This window comes from Triticum aestivum, chromosome 1B (genome assembly GCF_018294505.1).
Source record: "Triticum aestivum cultivar Chinese Spring chromosome 1B, IWGSC CS RefSeq v2.1, whole genome shotgun sequence".
Taxonomy (NCBI): Eukaryota; Viridiplantae; Streptophyta; class Magnoliopsida; order Poales; family Poaceae; genus Triticum; species Triticum aestivum.
In genome coordinates, this window is record NC_057795.1 from 89,763,023 (window position 1) to 89,773,867 (window position 10,845).

General features: G+C 45.1%; 1 long non-coding RNA gene across 1 annotated transcript; it reads right to left on the reverse strand.

Moving 5' to 3' along the window:
- Positions 1–907: 907 nt before the first annotated feature.
- Positions 908–1,746, reverse strand: LOC123109073 (uncharacterized). The gene is made up of 2 exons (XR_006452373.1): positions 1,376–1,746; positions 908–1,288 (listed from the first exon to the last, which is right to left on the reverse strand). It is a non-coding gene; the product is annotated as an uncharacterized lncRNA (long non-coding RNA).
- Between the last annotated feature and the right edge of the window lie 9,099 nt (positions 1,747–10,845).

The window sequence follows — 10,845 nt, forward strand, 5'->3', positions numbered from 1 at the left end:
GGATGGATACATTATTAAATAGGTTGATGCTTTTTTCCACATCTATGTCACATTAAAGGAACTAACCTTTGAATCATTGCTGGCAATCTATTAAATCACGGGAAAAGGACCATCTAATTACTCGATGTGCTGAGCTGAAACATATTGGCATATCACTGAGGAAAAGAAAGAAACTACAAAATTGACTAATTAGCAGAATGATGGAATGACAGGCATAGTTCTTTATTTCCACATACACCATTTCAGAAGACGAAATAGAGCTGAAATTTGTTAGGGGCCCAGGTAGATAAAATAGGGCATCGTAGGTACTTGTTACTATAGCATTAACTACAGCTGAAATTATTTTAGGGCCCAGGTAAAAAATAGAGGCAACGTAGGTACTTGTTAGTATACCATAAACTATGGTGAAATCACAGTAGGGGCATGGTAGGTGCTTGTCAGTATAACTATTTTTTCTTCCTACATGCAAGTGGTATTTTCAAAACATTTTGAAACTAGTTACTGGCAAACTACAATTGAGTTATTAAAAAAAACACAGCTGAGTGATGCACGGAGAGGTATATGAACTACAATGAGAAAAGATTTAAAATAAGCATGATTGAATACTTTCAGTCGGTAGAAGAGCATACGAGATTGAACTAGGCTCCAAGAATCTAATTAATTACTGCACTAGCATTCGTGATTCAAGTCATAACAACGATTGCACTTCTTATTCGCTAAAAATATCCAAAATATAGTGTTATTTTTATTCAGAAAAGAAGAAACACTAAATCTTAGGAGAAAAACAAAAAGAAGAAAGAACACATCAGTGCAACATAATGCTGCGACTTTAGGCTGCAGAGATAGTGCTTCTATGCAGCACTGCCTACTGAAACAAACATGGTCTACACAAGCCACTACCACAACATCAACGCAAATATACTTTGCCATCAATTCCTTCGTAATATTTTTTGAAAAAGGCACCCTTTCACACAAGCAACAGACTGCCAATCAGCTTATTTTGCCCTAAAAATTTTGTAACTGACGAAGCAAGCACAATATGTTCGCAGTTTCAATAAAAGACCAAATGAAGTGAGGATGAACCGCGTAAAGAATAAGGGCGTTTTTTTATCGGACAGAATGAGGGCTCTTGTTCGGGCCGAACCCCAAATTTTGCTCTTGAGATCAACGAGGAGCTCCACCCTTCCTGTCCACTGCCTCCTCATTGTACGGCGGCAACCCGAGGAGCAGCTTCTTAGGGCAACCCGGGATCCTTTCTTGGCCTTCTTCCTCTTCCTTTGCCCCGCTCCTAAAAAAAAATCAAGAACGCTAATCCTAAACATTCAGAAATTGATGGATGAGGAAAGGGAGAGGAAAAGGAAGAGGCAGTTCTTACCGGCTAGAAGCCGACGGAGGTGGGAAGGGACGCAGGAGAAGGCCGTTGTCGCCGCAGACCTCGCGTCGGAACTTTGCGCTGTCCACTTCGCCTCCTGGTCGCATGAGAGAGGGAATGGGGGAGTACTCCACGCGCCAGGGTGGGGAGTAGCCCTCGCTTCCGGGTAGTCCCTCCGGCACAATCGCCGCCGCCGCCGCCGCAATCCGAGGATGGACTAGGGAGAGAGAAACAATGTCGATCCAGCTTTTTTTTGAGACAGCGGTGTCGATCCAGTTGAGAGAGATAGAGGTAGGGGTGGGCCATCAACGTAAGTTTATAGATGTGAAACGTAATTTTATAGCGGTGGAACCATCGAGGTTTGCTTAAGCCAGACCCTGTGGCTCGGTGGATGCACCGGGGCGAAGAATTACTTATTCCTCACCCAGAGCTATTAATAGAGTTTATATATATATATATATATATATATATATATATATATATATGAGATGTTGAGTTTATTTAAAATATGAGATGTTGAGATGAACAGATATGACATAGGAGATATATATGAGAATTTTTCAAATGAGTATTGTAAATCATTTATTCATTGTGTGAGAATGAGATGTTGAGATTCTTGTAGATGAATACATATGAGATGTTTAGATGAACACATATGAGATGTTTAGTGTATACCAATATTTGATATGAACCCATGTATGTTTATTGTTTGAACTTTGTAAGGATGGTTTGGCTTCTCGACGATGCCTATGACACACGACACCGGGCCTACATGATGCGCGAGAAGGGGACATTAATAATGAGTAATCTAAATATTTTGCAAATTTGCCTTTAGTTGAAATAGACATGCCCTAAGATTTGTCATTACTTGTTTTTGCAGAAGATTGAACCTCTGAAGATTCGGTACCGCGGGGTCTCTGGTCCTGCCATGCCCTACGATGAGCGGTACACACCCTACACCAGTAGGTAGGACTCCACCCGTGGATTCAGTTGGTCAGCCGGTCCACGCCGAACCTCAACGCTCCATTGGTGTCCTCTCTTGCTGATCGGTGGAGGCCGGAGACGCACAATTTCCATCTTCGGACTGGGGAGATGACCGTGACGCTCCAGGATGTCTCCTTGATCACCGGTCTTCCTATCGACGGGAGGCCTCTTTGTATGAGCACTGATTCTGATGGGTGGCGCCAGCAGATGACTGCTCTTATCGGTATGGCTCCTACCGAGGCCGAGGCTGATGTAGAGGAGGGAGAAGAGAAGGCGAAGAAGGAAAGGAAAGCAGACGGAGCTGCTTTCATGTGGATTCAAAGGAACTTTGCGCATTGCCCTGTGAATGCCACTGATGATGTGATCTAGACACATTCTCATGTCTATATGTGGACGTTGTCTCGAGGACTTTGTTTCCTGACTCCACAGGCAAGAACGCTCCATGGATGTGGCTGAAGGCGTTGACCGTCTTCGATAGCAGATGGAGTTGGGGTTCAGCGACTCTTGCCTACTTGTACCGACATGTGGTTGGTTTGTTATCAACTCATTTCTTCATTATTAATGCAACCTTGCTGTCAAGTTAACATGGTTTTCTTTGATATGCAGCTGGACGATGCGTGTTGCAGGATCACAGATAGTGCATGCATTGGTGGTAATCTACTTATACTTTCTGTATGGAGCTAGGAGCGTCTGCCTGTTGGACGCCCGAAGAGCGTCAAGTTTAATCCTTGGGATGAAGATGAAAAATTATGGCGCCCCACTTGGGCTTACAAGTGGGATGTGGTATCCGAGATGACGAAGGATGTTAATCTCAAAAGTACATTGTCGAGTTGGACACGATTACGCCTGACCAGGTAACGAGGACATTACATCATTCATTTCTCATGCTTGTCTGAAAATTTGTCATCAATGTTGCGTTGTTGTCCTATTTCATAGGTGGAATGGCAACCATATGGTGCCAATGACACAATAGGGTTCACCAACGAGTTTATCGTCAACCCGATGTGCTTGCGAGATAGGAATCTTTGGCTTATGCGGTGCCCACTGACATGCAACTGGGCGGTTGAGCTTCATTTGCCACATCGCGTGTATCGTTAGTTTGGTCTGTTCCAACCTCACCCGCCGGAATGGGTGGACATGGACAAAGCACTTCATAGGTAAGAGAGCATGAACCGTATTGACTAAGCATCGCCACTCCTATTGATTGTGCTAATGTTTGTTTTTCTACCACGCAGATTGGACAGGAGAAAGCATCGAAAGATAAAGGACTACGACAAGCATCATGCATCGTATGTTACCGTTTCCAGCTTAGTGTGGAGCAAGCTCGTAACAGTGCACGCGCCCAGCTTCATGAGCATAACTCACTTGCTTTCGATAACTACCTACAATGGTTTCTTGAAAATGCTTGAGTTGAGATATGCCCACTGGCATACAATGATGATATTCTTGAAGATCCCGCAAACTTTGAGGATCTATCGAAGCATCAGTACAACAGAAATGTCAGGGAAGGGATAGGAGTCCCTGTTGTTCCAGTGATTAACTATGTAGTAAAGTATTCCCTTCTTTACTTTCCCGTTGGCCGTATTACACATGTTTGAATGGCTAACGTGTTACTTCGTTCTCATCCGTAGCGCAACCAGATCAAGAAAGCAGCCGATGAAAGCCAGTCTATTCTGGAGAAGACACCGGTTGGAGAAGGCAATGATGATGGTTCACTACGAGCATTCCTGATGCAGAGCATCCCATGATCATCCCCATGGACACCACCTCAACTATCCAAGCTCCAAGTGGACCCATGACAAGAGCAAGGGCTCGTGCTATTCAATCTGAGGTGACATCACTCCTACTTGAGTTTCCCTCTTCTTCAAGTGAGACATGGCTACTGCCTAAGTCCAAGATGCTATGTGTGATCAGGTACAATGCTCAAGCCACGGAGCCGAGAGCTAAAGAAGAAGTGACGGGTGTAAACTCTCTGGACAACCCGGAACTTCCAGCCAGAGCCCGGAACTTCCGGCACCCGGACCTTCCGGCCAACCCGGAGCTTCCGGCCTCAGACGTCTTCGACCAGCCTGGGCGTGCCAACTCTCTGGTTAGCCCGGAACCAGCTTGGATCCTGACCTGGACCTTCCGTCCCCCGGAACTTCCGGCCAACCCGGACCTTCCGGCCCCCATACGCCAACCCAGCTCTACCCGTGCCAACTCTCTGGTTAGGCCGGACCCTCCCCAAAACCTCCAGCGCCCGGAACTTCCGGCCCTGCGTGCGCGCAACGACTTGGGCCGAGGCCGGTGTACCCTTTCGCCCCTTAGACTATATATACTCTTCTCCTACCTATGTTTTAGGGTTAGCGTTGATTTAGCTCATTTGTGAGATAGAGTCTCGCCCATCCATCCGGATCTACTCCTCGTGAGGGACCGACACCTCTTCGGAGAAGATCCACCTGGATTCAAGACCTCCATCCGGAGAAGACCATCATCAAGATCTCCTCACGGAGAAGAACCGGTTACCCTTTGTATCGTCTCTTGTTGGATTTGGATCTTGTATCCCTCTTGTGTGTTTCGATGATCTAGCACATGTGTGACTTTTATTCTTGTTGGTTGAGTGTTTTTCTCTTGTTCCCCTCCTCGTGTTCTTCGTGTTCATCGTAGGGATCCGCTCCAAACATGAAAGATCGGCCTCTAGGGTTCTACCCTACATCATCTATGGCATCATGAGCCAAGTTGATCACGTTTTTGGAGCCCCTACCCCGTGTTTTCTAGCTTGATTTTGTTGATTTGTTCCTAATTCAAAAATCCCCACAAAAATAGCCCTCCCATTTTTTTGTGATTTTTTGGTGTGATGAAGTTTTGTTGGATTTGATCCGTGAATTTTGTGTGTGGCTCGTAGATCTAGCTTCCCCACCCTTCTTCCCCCCCCCCCCAATTTTTTCACTTCCCCTTCGATTTGGGGTTTCCCCAAGTTTTCTCCCCCAAATCCACGATCCCCAATTCTATGTTCTTGGCAGATTCGCAACCACCGGAACTTCCGGCCCCGCCCGGACCTTTCGGCCCTTGGACCTTCCGGCCATCCCCAGAACCTCCGGACCCCGGACCTTCCGTCTTTCCCGGAACTTCCGGCCTAGACAGAAAGTTCGCGCATCTTTGACGACTTCCGCTACTTCGACAACTCCGACCGCGGTGCAGCGGCATCTTCGCCAACGTACTGAAGACCATGCACTACGACATCGACTACAATCACATCCTTTTGGCACCTTCAACCGTAAGCAAGGACGGTAATCTCGACGACATCTTTGTCCAATCCTTGCCATTACATTGATAACCACATAGCCCATCTTTGCGTACCTTACTCATCGAGACTAGCCTTTGAGTATTGCCGGCAACGTGACTTGTGCACATTAGTGATCATACTCTATAGCATACATACCATATCATAGTGGTGCATATATTGATATCATATTTTGTGTCACAAAGTTGTCATCGCATACACAATTTCTATCTTGGTTCGTGAAGTTTTGCATGAGAAAAGATCTCTAAAGTGAAAGAGCCAAACAAGCTTTTAAGCAAAGAGGAAAGATAAGCAAAGAGCATATAAGCAAGAACCATAGCATCATACTACATTAAGATTGTCATATCCGATCATCTTGGATCATATCACCGAAATACCATACATATAAAATACTTGGGATAGAGGTCATTGCATTTTTGCCTAGTAGGTTGTGCACAAGTTACGTATCCGCCTATTGTGCAATTGTGCTAGCGTCTCTCTAGTATTGTGCAACAAGAGCATTTTCGTGGACTCCACATTTTGGCTCATTTTTGGTTTGCACAATCCCACTTATCTATTTGTGTATGTGTTTCTGTGTACCTCTACTTGCTTGGTCTACTTGTTGCATTTGCAAATTTTTGAATCTTTTCCAACATTATTAAAGCTCACTTACAATTGCATCAAATTTTGTGCCACCTTCCTAACCAAGCTCCACCATAAGCTTTTACTTGTGCAGGTGTGAGAACCGACAAGAATTGGTACCAATTGTGCTATTTCATTGTCCGCATTTGAGTGATCTTGATCCATCTTCAACATCGGTCAAGGTACATTTGGTATAAGTTCTTCTCCTTCTACCACTCACATTTTGCTTGGAATGATGGATATGCCAAGTTCTTCTACCAACCCACTCTTCATCGAGCAAGACAAGGACATGTCATCATTCGTCACCAAGAGCCACCTCTTTGGCGCACAACGAGTGTTGCATCAAGAGCAACAAGCGATGTCCGACCACATCGACAACCTCACCACCGACTTGCGACTCTCCGAGCAATGTACAAGGGACTACTTTGACAACAAGCTCGACGCTCACAAGCAAGAGAATGATGCAAGAATGGACAAGATTCGTGCCTTGTTGGTGAACCACCCTCCTTCAACTTCTTCATACACAAGACGGAGCCGCTCAAGTCGACACTCCAACGACACCTTCTCCGGCTCAAGTATACCGACATCAAACACTCTTTGGCGACCCGCGCGTCAAGACCGTCATGCATCTCGCAATCCTCTACACGACAATAATCCGCAAGAGCAAGTCAACGGGCAAGCACTTCATACTCAACCACACCAAGATCCTTTTGCACAAGCTCAAGAACGACAACATTAACATCCCCAAGAGGAAGAACGAGCGTGTCTACATCAAGAGGAACAAGACACTGAGGCTCAGTGTCTTCAACAACAACAACATGAAGCACAAGCTCTTGAGGCACAACGTGCCCTTCAAGAATCAAGTCGAGCCATTGCCAAGCAGAACCGTGATAGGCGCAATCAAGAGGAAGCACTTCGAGAAGAAATCCAAGAGCGGACCTACCAAGCAAGAGTGCAACGTCAAGTTCCCTCACCTCCTCCTCAACCTCAAGTTCAACAAGAGCAAGTTGAACATTGACTTCCTTCACGCCAAGAGCAACATGAGGATGATTATCCTACACGTCAAGGGCATCATCATCATCCTCGACCACAACACAATGAAGAGCAACACTATGGCAAACTAAAGTTCACAATGCCCAAGTTCAATGGAAGCAATGATCCCGAAGAGTACCTATCATGGGCATTGAAGGTCGACAAAATCTTTCGTTTGCACAACTATGAGGAAGAGAAGAAGATCGCTATGGCATCCCTTGAGTTCCAAGATTATGTGCTCATATGGTGGTAACAAGTCCTTGAGCGCCGAGAAGCAAGAGGTGAACCACCAATCACCACTTGGGATCAAATGAAAGATGTCACGCGAGCACGTTTTGTGCCCACCTACTACAACCCTGATCTCTTCAAGAAGCTCCAACTACTCAAGCAAGGAACAAAGAGTGTTGAAGAATACTACAAGGAAATGGAGATAGCCATGATACGAGCCGATGTCATGGAAGATGATGAGCAAACTATGGCACGCTTCTTGAATGGCCTCAATCATCCCATCAAGAAGATTGTCGACTTCCAACCCTACTCCAACCTCATTGAGCTCATGCATCAAGCTACCAAAGCGGAACGTCAAGTGCAAGATGACTTAAAGTACGCCAAGTACTCATCCAAGACCTACGGCTTCTCCAACAACCAAGCTTCAACAACTCCTCCAACTTCTACCTCAACCAAGCCATCTATAAGCAACGACGACAAGTCAAGTTACAAGAAAACTTTGACAACCTCAAGTTGTCTTCCTTCTACTACAAGCAACTTCAAGCCGCACGCTTCATCATCTACTCCAACCGAAGAGACCGTCAAGACAAGCTCCTTCAAGTGTTTCACTTGCGGCGGCCGAGGCCACACGTCTTTCCAATGCACCAACAAGCGCACCATGATCCTCAACGATGATGGAACCTATGAATCCATGAGTGACGAGGGGATGGAAGCTCTTGAGAAAGTGGCCATGCACCGACGTGAACTAGGATGAAGATGATCAAGTCTTTTGTGATGAGGATTCGAGCCCTGCTCTCATTGTCTCCAAAGTCTTGACACTTCAACATCAACAAGACGAAGACCAAAGATGCCACATCTTCCATACCAAGGCCGGCATCAATGGAAGGTCCGTCAAGGTCATCGTCGATGGAGGTAGTTGTCACAACTTGGCAAGTGAAGAACTTTGATCCAAGCTACAATTGGTCAAGATGAAGCACCCGCACCCATACAAGGTCCAATGGCTAAGCAATTCCGGCACTATAAAGGTTGAGCATACGATCAAGGTTTCCTTCAAAATTGGAGCATATGAGGACACTTTGGAGTGTGATGTCGTCCCGATGTCCGTTTGCCACTTCCTTCTTGGTTGACCATGGCAATTTGACCATGGCGTCATCCACAATGGGCATACCAATCATTATAGCTTCAAGATGAAAGGGAAGGAATATGTGCTACGATCTATGTCTCCTAGTCAAGTGATAGCCGACAAGCAAGCCACCCATCGTGGAGAGAAGAGTGAGAAAGTGATCCACCCAAAAGAGAGTAAGAGCCACAAGCCAAAATCGAGCGCCTCCACGATGAGTGAAAAGAAACACTTCGTCCTATTTGCCACCAAAAGTGAGATGAGAGAAGTGTGTGAGAACCCATCGAGTGTTATGCACTTCGTCCTTGTGTGCAAGGATGGGGAACCAAAAACTAACACCTCTCACGAGCTACCTTTAGTGTTGTCTTCTCTTTTGCAGGAACTCCAAGATGTTTTCCCCGATGAGCTACCTCTGGGTCTACCTCCTCTACGAGGCATTGAGCACCGAATCGACCTCATCCCCGGAGCACCTCTACCAAACAAAGCTCCATACCGCGTCAACCCCGAAGAAACTAAGGATATCCAATGACAAGTACAACAACTAATTGACAATAGACATGTACATGAAAGCTTAAGCCCTTGTGCCGTTCCCGTTATAATTGTGCCCAAGCAAGACGGTAGTTTTCGCATGTGCTTGGATTGTAGACCTATCAATGCTGTTCGTTATAGGCATCCCATTCCTCACCTAGATGATATGCTTGATGAACTTAGCAGTGCCACCATTTTCTCAAAAATTGATCTTAAAAGTGGCTATTATCAAATCCGCATACAAGAAGGTGATGAATGGAAAACCGCTTTCAAAACCAAATTTGGCTTGTACGAGTGGTTGGTTATGCCTATGGGTTTATGGAAGCTCCCGATACTTTCATGCGTCTTATGCATTTTGTGCTTTGTCCTTACATTGGAGTGTTTGTTGTGGTTTACTTTGATGACATTCTTGTTTTTAGCAAATTCATGAAAGAGCATCTAAATCATGTTAGGGCTGTTTTGCAAACTCTTCGCAAGGAACGTCTTTATGCCAACATGAAAAAGTGCACATTTGGTGTTGACAAGCTTGTTTTCTTGGGTTTCGTTGTTTCTTCCAAGGGTGTCCAAGTTGATGAATCTAAAATTGAAGCAATTAAAACTTGGCCCCAACCCACCAATTTGCAAGAAGTTCATAGCTTTCTTGGCCTTGCGGGTTTCTATCGTCGCTTTGTGAAAGATTTTAGCACTATTGCAACTCCTTTGCATGGCTTGAGTAAGAAAAATGCTCCTTTTCTTTGGGGACCTTTGCAATCTACCGCTTTTGATGAGCTCAAGTCTTTGCTTACTCATGCTCTGATTCTCGCTTTGCCCAACTTTGACAAAACTTTTGAGGTTCATTGCAATGCAAGTGGTACCGGAATTGGCAGAGTTTTGATGCAAGAAAAACGAGCCATTGCATATTTTAGTGAAAAACTCTACGGTGCTCAACTTAACTATCCCATCTATGACAAATAATTGTATGCTTTAGTGTGTGTGCTACATGTTTGGGAACATTATCTTAGACCTCATGAGTTTGTCATCCATACCGATCATGAAACGCTTAAGTACTTGAAAGGCCAAACTAAGTTAAACAAGCGTCATGCCAAATGGAATGAATTTATTGAATCTTTTCCCTATGTGATCAAGTACATTAAGGGTAAGGAAAATGTAGTTGCGGATGCCCTTTCCCGCATATGCACGATTGTCACTAAACTTGAGTTGAATGTTGTTGGCTTCGACCACATCAAAGACTTGTATGCAAATGATCCTTCTTTTGCTACTCCTTATGCTAAGTGTTTGACGCATACATCTTGGGAATGATATTACATCAAGGATGATTATCTTATGAGAGCTAACAAACTTTGCATTCCCGAGTCTTCTCTTTGTTTGCTCCTTTTGCAAGAGGCTCATGGAGGCGGACTCATGGGACACTTTGGACGTGACAAGACATTCTCCACGCTCTCCAAGAACTACTTTTGGCCGAAGATGTTCCACGACGTCTCACGCTTCACCAACCAATGCTCTACATGTCGCAAAGCTAAGTCTAAAGCTCAATCCCATGGTATTTACATGCCTCTTCCTATTCCTTATCAACCTTGGGAAGACATTAGCATGGATTTTGTAATTGGTTTGCCTAGAACTCAAAATGGAAAGCATTCCATGTTTGTTGTTGTGGACCGATTTTCTAAGATGGCACAT